The sequence below is a fragment of the Hyperoodon ampullatus genome (assembly GCF_949752795.1).
Source record: "Hyperoodon ampullatus genome assembly, chromosome: 6".
Taxonomy (NCBI): domain Eukaryota; kingdom Metazoa; phylum Chordata; class Mammalia; order Artiodactyla; family Ziphiidae; genus Hyperoodon; species Hyperoodon ampullatus.
The window spans coordinates 118,207,675-118,223,074 of record NC_136919.1 but is presented as its reverse complement, the minus strand read 5'-3'; positions in this window follow the sequence as shown (position 1 = coordinate 118,223,074).

Below are 15,400 nucleotides of genomic sequence, written 5' to 3'. Positions count from 1 at the left end.
AATGCCAAAGGGGATTTGGAAAAGTGGGTGAAGATGGACAAACACTCCAGCTGTGGAGGCAGGGTTGGCAAACAGATATGACGGGGGGAGGCAATGTAGCCCTGTGTGTATGGGAATCAGAAACTAGATCCTATTTATCACATCTGACCTTTTGTTGAGAAGTAGGGAGCATCCGGTTGGAGGTCCAGTTGTGGACACCATCCATTTGAGCAATGTAGACTCGATTCTGCAAGGCAAGGCATAGTAACTCTTTTTTTTTTTTAAACATCTTTATTGGAGTATAATTGCTTTACAGTGGTGTGTTAGTTTCTGCTTTATAACAAACTGAATCAGCTATACATATACATATGTTCCCATATCTCTTCCCTCTTGCATCTCCCTCCCACCCTCCCTATCCCACCCCTCTAGGTAGTCACAAAGCACTGAGCTGATCTCCCTGTGCTATGCGGCTGCTTCCCACTGCTATCTATCTTACGTTTGGTAGTGTATATATGTCCAAGGGCATAGTAACTCTTAAAGGTTTTGAAAAGAAACAAAAGGGAGGAAAAATGTATTCACAGTCCAACTATTCATAGACAACCTGTTTATATATAAATATTCGTTTATACTTTTCTAAGTTCTTTTCTTTTTCTCTTTTTTGGTTATACCTTTCTAGACTTAAAAAATACATTTAGGGGCTTCCCTGGTGGCGCCGTGGTTGAGAGTCCTCCTGCCGATGCAGGGGACACGGGTTCGTGCCCCGGTCTGGGAAGAGCCCACATGCCACGGAGCGGCTGGGCCCGTGAGCCATGGCCGCTGAGCCTGCACGTCCAGAGCCTGTGCTCCGCAATGGGAGAGGCCCACGTGCCGCAAAAAAAAAAAAAAAAAAAAAAAGGAAAAAAAAAATACATTTAGTTTCATAACTTGCATGATGGTATTAATAATTATTTTCTAGCCTACTTTAATCAAGTGGTAGTATGTTATGAAGAACTTTCTAAATATCAATTCACTTTATTTTTCTAAACAAATGAATAACATTTCATAGTATGGAAGCACCATAATTTGACCAGTACATTGAGGGACATCTACATTGTTTTAAATACATTTTGTGCAGCGTGGTGACTATAATTAACAACAGTGTATTATGTACTTGAAAGTTTTTAAGAGAGTAGATCTTAAATGTTAGCACCTCACACATAATAATTGTAATTATGTGAAGTGATAAGAGATGTTAACTAAGTTTATTGTGGTAATCACTTTACATATATACATATATCTAGTCATCACATTGTACATATGTTATATGTCAATATATGTACATATGCACATATGTTATATGTCAATAATATCTCAAAGGTGAGAAAAAATTGTAAAAAGTCAAGGGCTTCCCTGGTGGCGCAGTGGTTGAGAGTCCGCCTGCCGATGCAGGGGACACGGGTTCGTGCCCCGGTCTGGGAAGATCCCACATGCCGTGGAGCGGCTGGGCCCGTGAGCCATGGCCGCTGAGCCTGTGCGTCCGGAGCCTGTGCGTCCGGAGCCTGTGCTCCGCAACGGGAGAGGCCACAACAGTGAGAGGCCCGCGTACCGCAAAAAAAAAAAAAAAAAAAAAAGTAAAAAGTCAAAAAAAAAAAAGGTTTTGAGCAGGGATGGCATGATGCATGCAAACATTTTCTGGCTGTTTTGTATTATACTATGATTGTGATGCTTTATTCCCAAGGAAAAATTTTAGTTTTTAATGTGTAATAAAAATCACACATAAGAATCTTAACATTCAGTTCAGAGCATTATACATTTATTTTCAAGTACTCCAGTATGTATTACATTCTTTTACACAAATTAAAAACCCATATGCTGTCTTCAAACTCAATTAAAACCATACACATATTAACAAGTAACCTACTTAGTTAAACTCCATTTCATTGGGAGTTTGCACTGACTTCACAGGCCTTGAGTGTTTTAGGTGCCATGTTTGTTTGCCAATAGGGGATGTGATGGAAAATACCAGACTTCTCAGTCTGAAAAGGTTAAATTTGAGAGCAAATGGGATTGTAAGTTCTGAAATGGTTAAGTGCAGTACAGAAATTGAGTACACATTTGTTTTTCAAATTCTGGAAGTGTTCCATAGGCAAGAAGCTTATGGAACTATTATCCTAAGAGGTGGTATTGCATGCAAATGTAATTTCAAAGATTAAGATAAATGTGGAGATGACAGTCATAATTGGCTATTAAAAAAAACTGAATATTTTGAGTGGCCATCCCCTAAGACTATTGTCAGGGCCATACATTTCTAGCTGTGTAGGCAAAGTCACATTTAGTGTGCTCCTTCTTACATCCTTGGGAAGTAGTCTGTACCAAGAAGAGCATCTTGTTTTCAGAACACATGCCCATTGACTTCTTCTTTTTAAACAAAATGATCACTTACTGTTGACTGGGCTTAGGAGGTTTTCACTCAGGGTCTCTCCTGAGGTTGCAATCAGATAGCGACTGGAGCTGGAGTCATCTCAAAAGCTGTCTGTTTGTTAGGACCTCGATTGAGGCTGAGGATTGAAAACCCTACACTTGGGCTCTCCATTGTCACCTGGGCTTCCTCACATCATGGCGGCTGAGATTGAAGAGCAGGAATCCCAAGAGAGGGAGAGCCAGGCTAAAGCACCTTTTATAACCTAGCCTTGGAAGTCACACAGTGTCGCCTCTGCTGCATTCTCTTCATTAGACGTGAGTCCCTAAGTCCAGCCCAATACACGGGTAGGGGAATTAGACTCTACCTCTTGACGGGAGGCCCACTGACTTTTAGGAAGAAATGCTGGTTTTCATTCCCACATATTGATAATAATTATACCTAACATCTCTCCCTTGCCATTCAACCAGTCAATTAATCATTCATTCACTCATTTAGCAACTGTTCATTATGTTGGGCATTTTGTTCCTACTTGACATCTGAATAGGGCTTTATAGTTTCAAAGCAACTTTACATCCATTATTCTACTTGATATTCTCAACAACCACATGTAAAAGGCTGAGTGTACTTTATTCCATTTTTTCAGATAAAGCAAGAGGAGACTCAGGAACTCATCCAAGTCTCTGAGCTGGTGCCTGGTCCAGAGGTTACTCATTCCCAAGTCTGTCCCTGGACCATGTTCTTTCCACTCACCACGTAGAGCGCCACCATCCCTCTCTCTCAGCATGGCCAAGATTGGGGAGGGGGTTAGACAGACAGAGACTTACTGTGAAGTCATATGGCCTTTATACTGGGTGACCTCATTATCACCAAACCGGGACGCTTGAGAGTGAAACATGATGCCACTTGCTAATTATACTGTGATGGCAGGCTTAAATCAGAACCGTTCCAGGTAAACCAGACCTATGGGCACTCTACCTATGAATAGTCAAACTTCACTGGAACACAAGTGTTTTTCCACCAAAATCCTGCCTTAATTTTTAAACTTCTCTTTTTTAAAAACTGTATTTTATTTAAGTGTAGTTGATTTACAATGTTGTGTTAGTTTCAGTTGTACAGCACAGTGATTCAGTTCATATATATATATATATATGATTTAGTTTATATATATATATATATGATTTAGTTTATTTATATATATATATATATATATATATATATATATATATATATATATATATATGTTTTCAGATTCTTTTCCCTTAGAGGTTATTACAAAATATTGAGTATATTTCCCTGTGCTATACAGTAGGTCCTTGCTGTTTACCTAGTTTATATATAGTCGTGTGTATCTGTTAATCCCAAACTCCTAATTTATCCCTCCAGCCCCCGTTCCCCTTATGGTAACCATAAGTTTGTTTTCTACGTCTGTGGGTCTACGTCTGTTTTGTAAGTAAGTTCATTTGTATCATTTTTTTAGATTCCACATATAAGTGATATCATGATGTTTGTCTTTCTCTGTCTGACTTACTTCACTTCATATGATATTCTCTAGGTCTATCCGTGTTGCAGCAAAATGCATTATTTTGTTCTTTTTTTATGGCTAAGTAGTATTCCATCGTATGTATGTATCACATCGTCTTTATCCATTCATCTGTCGATGGACACTTAGGTTGCTTCCATGTCCTGGCTATTATATCAATAAATAATGCTGCTATGAACACTGGGGTGCATGTATCTTTTCGAATTAGAGTTTTCTCTGGATATATGCCCAGGAGTGGGATTGCAGAATCATATGGTAACTCTGTTTTTTAAAATTTCCTGTCCCTTAAAGCAAACCCAGCAAATGCTAAGGGAGCCATAAGTACATGAGCAATCCACACGCCCCAAGATAAGGGGCATCTTCACATGCACTTACACGCAGCTGCTCTACCAGCTCCCGGAACCTGGCTCGTCCCACGTGAGCTGAGGCCCCTGTGTATGGGTTTGGGCTGGTGGGCAGAGGCCTGTGAGGAGATGGTCCAGCTGTCCTAAGCTTCTCTTCTGCTGTGCTGTGTCACTGATTTTGGAGAGGCAGGAAGACCACACGCCAGAGAGCCGCAGTTCCGAGTCAAGGGAAGGACTTGGGGTACAAAGGGAGGAAAGAAAGGCTGCCTGAATTGGTGGCCTACAGCTCAAGCCTAGCATTAGGATGGGCAAGTCAGGGAAGAACAAATCGAGGACAGGGGGCCGCCAGTTGAGTGTGGGGTGGCCTGGCCTGGGGTGTGGTGTAGGGCAGGTCGGGTTCTCCAGAAGCAGGTACTGAGGAGGAGTCCGGGGTGTGTCTCAGGGATCAGCATCTGTGAAAGAAAGGGGAAGGAAACAAGATCGGGCAGAGGAAGAAGTCACAGTGTGATGTGTGTCTGATAAAACCCTGGTTAGCCCAGCAGGGAGCTCTGGAGTGAATATTGCCTATCTGCGCTGCCCCTGTTGGGCAGACATGGCTGGGTCTTTACACTCCGCCTCATTCAGTCAGTGGATGCAGGCTGCCCAGGAAGGGTGCGACTCTGGGTGGCATAGGCTTGTACAGTGCAGGCAGACCCTGAAGGAGCTGAAAGCCGGTGGCTGTGTGCTGACCGCATATGCATCCCACAGCTGGGCCACAGTCCTTCCTGAAAGGGAGTCCAGGGGGGTGCATCCCCACGTCCATCCCAGGCTGTTACAGGAGGGACAGAAAAATAGGAAGAAAATTTCTATTTTAAATTAGGTGTGGTCTCAGATTTTTTTTTTTTGAAGATGAGAAACTTCACAGTAAACTGAAAATGAGCAAAGCAAGATTTGTTTGTGGTGAAGGATATAAAGAACATAAAAAAGTGTCTTCAAGATTTTTCATGGACCATCATAACTGATCAAATTAAGGTATCAATATTCTCTAACAAAAATTAACTGATCTGAGGAAGGGTAATGCAAAAGTATTCTAATGCATTGCTGCCCAATAGAACTTTCTGTGATGATAGAAATGTTTCATCATCTTGTGGTGTCTAATACAGAATCCACCAGCCACATGAATACTCCCAATGTGGCTAATATAATTGAGGAACTGAATTTTTAATAAGGCTTAAATTTAGCCACTTTAAAAAGTGCCTACCGGGACTTCCCTGGTGGCGCAGTGGTTAAGAATCTGCCTACCAGTTCAGGGAACATGGGTTCGGGAAGATCCCACATGCCGCGGAGCAACTAAGCCCGTGCACCACAACTACTGAGCCCGCGTGCCACAACTACTGAAGCCCGCATGCCTAGAGCCCGTGCTCTGCAACAAGAGAAGCCATCGCAATGAGAAGCCTGTGCACCACAACGAAGAGTAGGTCCCGCTCGCCACAGCTAGACAAAGCCTGAGCACAGCAACGAAGACCCAACGCAGCCAAAAATAACTACGGAAATAAATAAATTTATATATAAAAAAAGTGGCTACCAATTGAACAGCATAGTTCTAATGCCTCATAGGTCAAAACAGTGGTTTCTTTGGGGGACTTCTCTAATTACCGCTGAGGGGTCGGGGGTTAGGAGTAGAAAGAGAAGAAAGCTCTTAACAGATTTACTTAGGCACTTACACAAGACCTTACATTCTCCACACCTTCCAGAAGCAGTAGGTGGCACAACCTGCTGTAAGGGGTAGGAAAGAAGCATTCTTGGGGAGGTGGTCTCAGATTTAAGGGACCCAGACCTGGAGCAGACTCTGTCACTAATGAGTTATGTGACCGCGGGCGTGTCTTTTCCCCTTTCTTGGACTGAACGGTCTTGCCTGTCAAAGCGAGAGGGCAGAATTAGACTTGGAACCGGCCTCCGTCCTGGCTCACAAAGTTACCTGGGCTGGGCAGACTCTTCTGCCTCTTACAGTGGGTTGAATTAAGCATTTTTGCTCTTGGTTGGGGTATTTGTCACAGGCTAGTCAAGGTAAACTAGAATACCCCCTGGAGAATAATGTTTTAAATGGAACTACAGAAAATTTATTGTGGCTGTTAAGTGGCTAAAGAAGAGAGAATCCCTAAGGAGTGATCAGATGCTACTTGTCATACTTGGAAAAGCTTTAGCCTTTCCGTTAATGGGAAAAAGTGTGCGGAGTTTTGGTGAATAACTGAGGAAGGTTCTTGTGTCTTTCCCGTCCTTTGGATTTTACTTCCTTTCTGAAAATTCTTCCCTGGCCTCTTCTGTGACTAGTAAGCATCAACTTAAACTGCACGTTTGACGTGGAAGCCTTTTTGAAATTAACAGGTTATCTGTAGCTTTCCGTTTCTCTTATCTCCTGTTTCCAAGGTAATTAAAAGATGGCTGCATCACTGAGTAATTTCAAGCGCTTTATCCAGGTATCTACAGTATCTTTCCCCGCCTGGCTGAGTATCCTCTTTTCTTTAGTTGAAGAAATCTTGGCACCTTCACTGTTTCTGGCAGATTGCTGGCAGGAAAGGCATGGTAGGTCATCCAGGGACCTGAGACTCTTCCTGGCGGTCAAGTTTCAGTGAGGTTGAGGTGTCCGTGTCTTAACATATTCTGCCCTCTGACTCCTTGGAGAACAGGTGGAAGGTAAAGGGGAAGCCAGGGACTTTGGATGGTGGACGTCTCTGCAGCATGTACAGTTCTGTCAGGAAGAGATTCAGGGAGCCTTGATTCCCACCGGGTCGGGGAGAGTAGATGGGGTCCCTTTGGGCAGAAGGGCCACCTCTGGGGCTGATGGTCTTCAGCAGTGAGGGGGGCACAGGGAGCCCAAATTGGGCGGCATGTCCAGTTGACAATGGTCATCTGTGTGCTACTCTCGTGTTTCCTAGGGGTGAGTTCCAGGCTGGATTTTTTTTTTTTTTTGCGGTACTCAGGCCTCTCACTGCTGCGGCCTCTCCCGTTGCGGAGCACAGGCTCTGGATGCGCAGGCTCAGCGGCCATGGCTCACGGGCCCAGCCGCTCTGCGGCATGTGGGATCTTCCCGGACCGGGGCACGAACCCGTGTCCCCTGCATCGGCAGGCGGACTCTCAACCACTGCGCCACCAGGGAAGCCCCAGGCTGGATTTTGAAGAAGGAGAGGGGTGTAGACGGATGGAGGGGAGTCGGGCAAATGACATAAGGAAATACTAGCAGCAGCAGGTCTCAGCTGGTCACTCATACATGCTGGAAAGCAGGCCTTGGCTGGCACCAGGGCCCAAGTGGGGAAAGAATGTGGATGAAATAGATCCACTGTTAATGATCAGAAGTACTTCCTCTCTATTTCTTGCCAGGAATCTGAGGGGTTGAACTGGGAACCACTGTAGGCTCTCGAGCCAGTGGGAAAATGTGTTTGGAGTGTGATTCTAGTAGCCTCTTGGAAATGGATCCCAGTAAAGACCGGGTGGTAGGGGAGTGACACCTTGAGGGAGATGGGGGTGGCTCAGGGATGAGAGAAAGGAAGGGGAAGTGGTGTCGAAACTCAGGTGCTGAGCAGATGTGTCCCCTCTTGCTGAATGTCACCAATGCCTTCCAGAAACCTGGACCTCCAACCCTGGGGACATCCCGAAGAGCCCCACACGCACCATTTCCACTTCACTGCGCGGCCCCTACCCGAGCCCTTTGATAGTGTGAACTTGGACCATTATAAGAGCTTCGTTCCTGAGCTTCCTGCCTCAGTCTCTGCTTCTGATCACAACCTCTTCACAGCCTCTGCAGCAGTCTTACTAAAACACAGCTACAATCCTCTCCTCTGGCTGAAAACTCTCCAAATCCCCCCAGACCCTCCAAGGGCAGCTGATTTCCTTAGCAAGCCTTAGCCTTCAGCTTGCTTTTTCCCCCTTATCTCCTGTATCCCCTTTCTTCCTCATCTTATAGAAACTCACAGTTTTAATTTGGCTGCTTCTGTGTCTTTATTTATAACTTGTCTTCCTGGTCAGAATCTCTTCCTCCCTTAAACTCATCTATAGAACTCTTACCATCCCTAAGACAAAATTCTGATGCCGCTTTTTTTCAAAAAGCTTATCAAGACTTCTCTGAATCCACCTTGTTCTCTTCTCTGCTGGCACAGCACTATTATTACGTGTAACTCAGTTTGCCTTGTTTATTGGTTGTTTTTCTGCCTTCCCTGTGAACTGCTGGTAATTAGGGGCAGGGAAGGTGTCTGATGGATCTGTATAGGCCACATGGCATCTGGGCACTGAGAGACAAATTGTTATAACTGTCACAAATTATTATAACTTGTTACCTTGTGAACAAGGTTCTCTCTCCCTTGAACCTTGGGCCTCATTGATTCTCTTCCTACAAGCTATTCCCCTTAGGGACCAAGATCCCTTCCACAAACTCCTGTGTTTTATTCTCTGTAGGGCCCATGCTATTCTGCTTCCAAATGTTCCTCTGGATGGTGTAATAACAGTCAATATCATTAGCCCTTTCCTGCGGCAGAAACTCTGATTTCACAGGAGCACTATTTTCACTGTCCTGGAACCCAGCATGGTAAACCACCAGGGTCAGAAGGACTGAGTCACTGGGTAAGGTCCATGTCCCCATTTTGCAGATGTTAAAAATGGAGCTCAATAGCTACTTCTCAGGGACAAGGATAAAAATAAAGTCGCTGGCAAATGAGCACTTTGTAAAGGAAAGTTTAAACCTCAAGATGAAACATTCAGATGATCTTTCACTCATGACTTGACTTTTGGATGTTGTTGAAAATATCACTTCACCTCCATCCATCATCTGTAATGTTATTATTATTATTTTTTGATGTTGGGGGTAGGAGTTTATTAATTAATTTATTTATTTTCGGCTGCGTTGGGTCTTCGTTTCTGTGCGAGGGCTTTCTCTAGTTGTGGCAAGCGGGGGCCACTCTTCATCGCCTTGCGCGGGCCTCTCACTATCGCAGCCTCGCGGCCTCTCTTGTTGCGGAGCACAGGCTCCAGACGCGCAGGCTCGGTAATTGTGGCTCACGGGCCTAGTTGCTCCGCGGCATGTGGGATCTTCCCAGAGCAGGGCTCGAACCTGTGTCCCCTGCATTGGCAGGCAGATTCTCAACCACTGCGCCACCAGGGAAGCCCTATTATTATTTTTTAAATTAATTAGTTAATTAATTTTTGGCTGTGTTGGGTCTTCGTTGCTGCGTGCAGGCTTTCCCTACTTGCAGCGAGCCGGGGCTACTCTTCGATGCGGTGCTTGGGCTTCTTATTGTGGTGGCTTCTTTTTGTTGCGGAGCACGGGCTCTAGCTGCACAGGCTTCAGTAGTTGTGGTTTGTGGGCTCTAGAGTGCAGGCTCAGTAGTTGTGGTGCACGGGCTTAGTTGCTCCGCGACATGTGGGATCTTCCTGGACCAGGACTCGAACCCGTGTCACCCGCATTGGCAGGTGGATTCTTAACCACTGCGTCACCAGGGAAGTCCATCATCGGTAATGTTAGCACTAAGGGTTCTCAAAAATATTTGTCTGACCCCCTGGAGCAAGTGAGGGGTGGACAGAAGTTAAGTGACTGGCCCAAGGTCACACAGCTAGTGGGTGCCATATTATATAATAGATATTACACAGCATTCACCCACATATAGAAAGAAGAGGAAGTTCTGCTTGAAGCTAGGGATGCTGAGGGAAAGGAGATTTTCTCCTATCTATGAACAGATAGACTTGCCATCTTCTCAATACATTATTAAGTTGATTGCTAAGGCCATAGCTATCGACTAAATGGGTCACCTGACTCAGTCACCCATACTTCTTTCCAAAAAGACACAAGTAACTATCTCAGACTCTGCCTTTGGGGTATCATGCTACAGCTCTCTCACCAACACTGCCACTAGAGACGAGAGCAGTGTGAAAAGGCATGGCCAGGAGGGCATAAACTCTCCTGTTGGGCCAGATGGAAGAGTTGTTGGAAGGTTACTAGAGATAATGGCTGCAAAGCACACCCCGCAGCTCCTGACACAGAGTATGCATTTAATATCACCCACTGCTGTTACGTTTATTCATTCTACATCCCAGAACTGTAGTATAAACTATGCAGAATATGCAGCTGAAAGAAATGTTCAGATCTCCTAGCTGAACCTCTTCAATGAGGAATTCCTGACAGGTGGTCTAGACTAGAGTCTTGGTACCCAATGAATCAGACTTATTGCATTTGAATAGCATTTTAAAAAAATAGAGGATCCTGCTGAAATAATCTAGATATGCCTTAAGTGTCTCTAGGGCCAGGGAACTAACTACTCCCCCATTGGTCAGCTTTGTTAGTTCTTCCTCACTTTGAGTTGAGGGTCTTCCTCTGGTGATGAGCACCCCTTGGTTGGGGTTTGGCCTTCTGGTGCAGCATGGAGAAAGTCTCTCCTGCTTTCTCAAGGTCAATCTTTCAGTTATTTGAAGACAACCATTGTTTCTCCCCTGAGTCATCTTTCTGCCTAAAGGAGCCGTTCCTTGTGACCCATGACTTTCTGAGCCTTCACGATCTTGCTTTCCTGCTTTAGGACAATTTTCACATCTATAATTAATGCAGAGCCTCCTTCCTGAAAGGATTAGAGGTGGCTTATGACAACAATAGCAAAAACACAGCAAGGTTAGGCTTTATTCCTAACTGAAATGGGAAATCAGGATCAGGAAAAATGAGGAAACAAATATGATAACTCTAAGGGTTAATGACGTTGATGTGACCCAGCGTGGGATTTGGCTCTGAGCTTCTGAATAGCAAACATAAAAATAAGGACAGTAAGTTATGGGAACTTATTGTCAAAACAGAGGTATGCATAGAAGACTCTCTTGGGAGATGTGGTTTTTCTTCTAAGCTTCTCATGTGAGCTTTTTATCCCCTAAATACACATTTTATTTTGGAATAATTTTAGATTTACAGAAAAGTTTCAGAGATAATACAGTGTTCCTGCAGATTCTCCACTCAATTTCCCCTAACATTTACCAAAACTAAGGAATTAACATTGGTACATAAATATTAATTAAACTCTAACTTTATTCAGATTTCACCAGTTTTCCCACTAACATCCTTTTTCTCATCCAAGATTCAGTTCTACTATCTGGGTGTCCAGGATTCAGTCCTGGTACCCAGGTATCCATATATCCAGGACAGAATCTTGGATTTAGTCATCTGGTCTCCCTAGTTTCCTCTGGATTGTAAGTTTCTCAGGCTTTCCTTCACACAGGGTTTTTATTGTTGTTGTCCTTGTTATCAGGAATGTTGAATAATTTACTTAATAACAAGATTTTTAACAAAAGCAAAATCACTTTTCATATACCGTCTGTCTCTGTAGTCATGCTCAATGAAAGTTGACGTTAAAACATTTAAGAGCACTTCAGTGAAGATGGTTCTGTAGCTCAGGCTATTGGGGGCCAAGTATGAAGCCTTTTGGTGGCTTCACCTGAACAATTGGTAGGACTGAAGTTAGAAGTAGGTGGCTCTAGGACCCCCTTAAATGCCACACCTCTTAGCAAGACTTTCTAAAAGAGCAGAGTAGGTGGTTCAAGGTTGTGTTTTCTGACAATGGCCTGCAGTGGTGGTATCTCTGTTGCTGATTCAGGACGAACCCTTATCTTTTGGGAAACTAAGTGATCATGTAGTGGCTCGTTGTCATGCAGATACAAAAATCCATCCTCTTGGTTAAGTTTTAAAATGTACTCTATGCTGCTTTTCTCTTTCTCTCTTTTTCTTTGCCTTCCTTCCTTCCTTCCTTCTTCATTCCCTCCCTCCCTCCCTCCCTTTCTTCTTTTTTCTTTCTCTCCTTTCCTTCACACTTAAGAATGAGTGTGTGGGCAAAAATAAGCTCAAAATGGATTAAAGACCTAAATGTAAGGCCAGACACTATCAAACTCTTAGAGGAAAACATAGGCAGAACACTCTATGACATAAATCACAGCAAGATCCTTTTTGACCCACCTCCTAGAGAAATGGAAATAAAGACAAAAATAAACACATGGGACCTAATGAAACTTAAAAGCTTTTGCACAGCAAAGGAAACCAGAAACAAGACCAAAAGACAACCCTCAGAATGGGAGAAAATATTTGCAAATGAAGCAACTGACAAAGGATTAATCTCCAAAATTTATAAGCAGCTCATGCAGCTCAATAACAAAAAAACAAACAACCCAATCCAAAAATGGGCAGAAGACCTAAATAGACATTTCTCCACAGAAGATATACAGACTGCCAACAAACACATGAAAGGATGCTCAACATCTTTACTCATTAGAGAAATGCAAATCAAAACTACAATGAGATATCATCTCACACCAGTCAGAATGGCCATCATCAAAAAATCTAGAAACAATAAATGCTGGAGAGGGTGTGGAAAAAAGGGAACACTCTTGCACTGCTGGTGGGAATGTGAATTGGTACAGCCACTATGGAGAACGGTATGGAGGTTCCTTAAAAAACTACAAATAGAACTACCATATGACCCAGCAATCCCACTACTGGGCATATACCCTGAGAAAACCATAATTCAAAAAGAGACATGTACCAAAATGTTGATAGCAGCCCTATTTACAATAGCCCAGGGATGGAAACAACCTAAGTGTCCATCATCGGATGAATGGATAAAGAAGATGTGGCACATATATACAATGGAATATTACTCAGCCATAAAAAGAAATGAAATTGAGCTATTTGTAATGAGGTGGATGGACCTAGAGTCTGTCATACAGAGTGAAGTAAGTCAGAAAGAGAAAGACAAATACTGTATGCTGACACATATATATGGAATTTAAGAAAAAAAATGTCATGAAGAACATAGGGGTAAGACAGGAATAAAGACACAGACCTACTAGAGAATGGACTTGAGGATATGGGGAGGGGGAAGAGTAAGCTGTGACAAAGTGAAAGAGCGGCATGGACATATATACACTACCAAACGTAAGGTAGATAGCTAGTGGGAAGCAGCCGCATAGCACAGGGAGATCAGCTCGGTGCTTTGTGACCGCCTGGAGGGGTGGGATAGGGAGGGTGGGAGGGAGATGCAAAAGGGAGGGGATATGGGAACATATGTATATGTATAACTGATTAAATTTGTTATAAAGCAAAAAATAAAAATAAAAAATCTTTGGACCATAAAAAAAAATTATTTACCAGCAGAGGACTTAATATAAATAAAAAGGGATGCAAAGTGATCAATGTGTAATTAAAAAAAAAAAAAAAAAAAAAAGAATGAGTGTGTGGGTCTTCCCTGGTGGCGCAGTGGTTAAGAATGCGCCTGCCAATGCAGGGGACGTGGGTTGAGCCCTCGTCTGGGAAGATCCCACATGTCGCGGAGCAGCTAGGCTCGGGCGCCACAACTACTGAGCCTGCACTCTAGAGCCTGAGAGCCACAACTACTGAGTCTATGCACTGCAACTACTGAAGCCTGCGTGCCTAGAGCCCATGCTCGGCAACAAGAGAAGCCACTGCAATGAGAAGCCCACGCACCGCAACAAAGACCCAACGCAGCCAAAATAAATAACTGAAAATAAATAAATACATAAATACCCTGTTAAAAAAAAAAAAAAGAAGTCCCAGCTTGCCAGTTTGTTTGGCTCTGACCTACAGAAGAAGAAGTTTCTTCCGAAGCAGTCAGCTCCCCACTGCCTGCAAGAGCCCAGCATCCTGACTTGCATTAAGTGATGCAAACAGGCGAAGAAAGCCCCTGAATCATATAATGGGCTCAGTAGCCAGAAGGCAAATCTAACCAAAACTAGAATAGGGAGTTCTGACACAGACTTGGGGAGAAATTAGAGATTAAAAAAATTATACAAATCTTACTATATTGCAAAGGAACAGTCAAATAGAAAAAAACATTTCTGGAAATACAAAGTCGTTTCTGAATTTAAAAAAGTGAACAGAATACCTGAAACAATGGAACAAACATGATTGATTTAGTTATCCGGAAGATCAAAAGGGAAACCAGACCTACTGTGATTATTGTGATCCCTGCCCAGCTATCAGGTGATTCACAGGGATTTTCAAAAGAAAAAACAATGGGACAATATTATTCCTCTGAGTTTTACAAATTTATAATCTCAGTTATAATTTTAACTAAAATCTCACTACATTATTGTCTTCTTAAACATCTTGTATTTATTACAAAATCTATTGTGTATTTCCTCCAATTTTGTGATATCATCTCATGTAAAGTTTCAGTGAATAGAATTCAGTTCATCTAGCTCATCGTACTTCCATGTCATTCGCGAGTTATTGTATATATTTGTTGAAGTTTGCATTTGTCATAGTTAATTTTTGTATTGTAATGTCGAGAAAACCAGTGAAGTGGAGAACAGGAGAACATTTTATATCAAAACCGGTTGGGGGCTTCCCTGGTGACGCAGTGGTTGAGAGTCCGCCTGCCGATGCAGGGGACATGGGTTCGTGCCCCTGTCTGGGAAGATCCCACATGTCGCGGAGCGGCTGGGCCCGTGAGCCATGGCTGCTGGGCCTGCGCGTCCGGAGCCTGTGCTCTGCAATGGGAGAGGCCACAACAGTGAGAGGCCCGCTTACCGCAAAACAAAAAAACAAAAAAACAAATGGTTGGAAACAGTGAAAGCAACATTTAAGGGAATATTTCTAGTTTAAAATGTGTTGTAGTATTTCCCTAGTTTACAGAGAAAGATAGATGGCTTGGAAGTGGTTCAAGGAAGCATTACAAATAGAGGTGAAAACAATAATGTAAAGAGTACAACTCAAATGTAGTATGTGAGTCTATGTGCTGGAACAAGTAAGACCACACAATCTGTCAAAAGAGGAGTGCAAAGAAGAAGTGTGATAATAAATTAGAAATTGGATTTTGTTGGCCAGGTCATCTATTTCTCCCAGTCCCTCATATGTTGTCTGAAACTTTGTCAAGTAGTGAGAGAGAGCCATCAGATTTCTTGCAAATGAAGCACAGAAACCTCCTTAGTAAACCTTGAACTGATTAATTTTCTCATTAAAGGCAGAAGGGAGACCAAAACTAGAGGCATCATTCAGAATTGCTATCCTCAGAGCAAAAAGAGGTATTATTTATGTTATTGAAGGGAAGCTTATAAAACCAGCTAAATATGATGACAACTGTACTCAGAAAGCATAACAAGTTATTGAAAAATTCATTTAAAAAA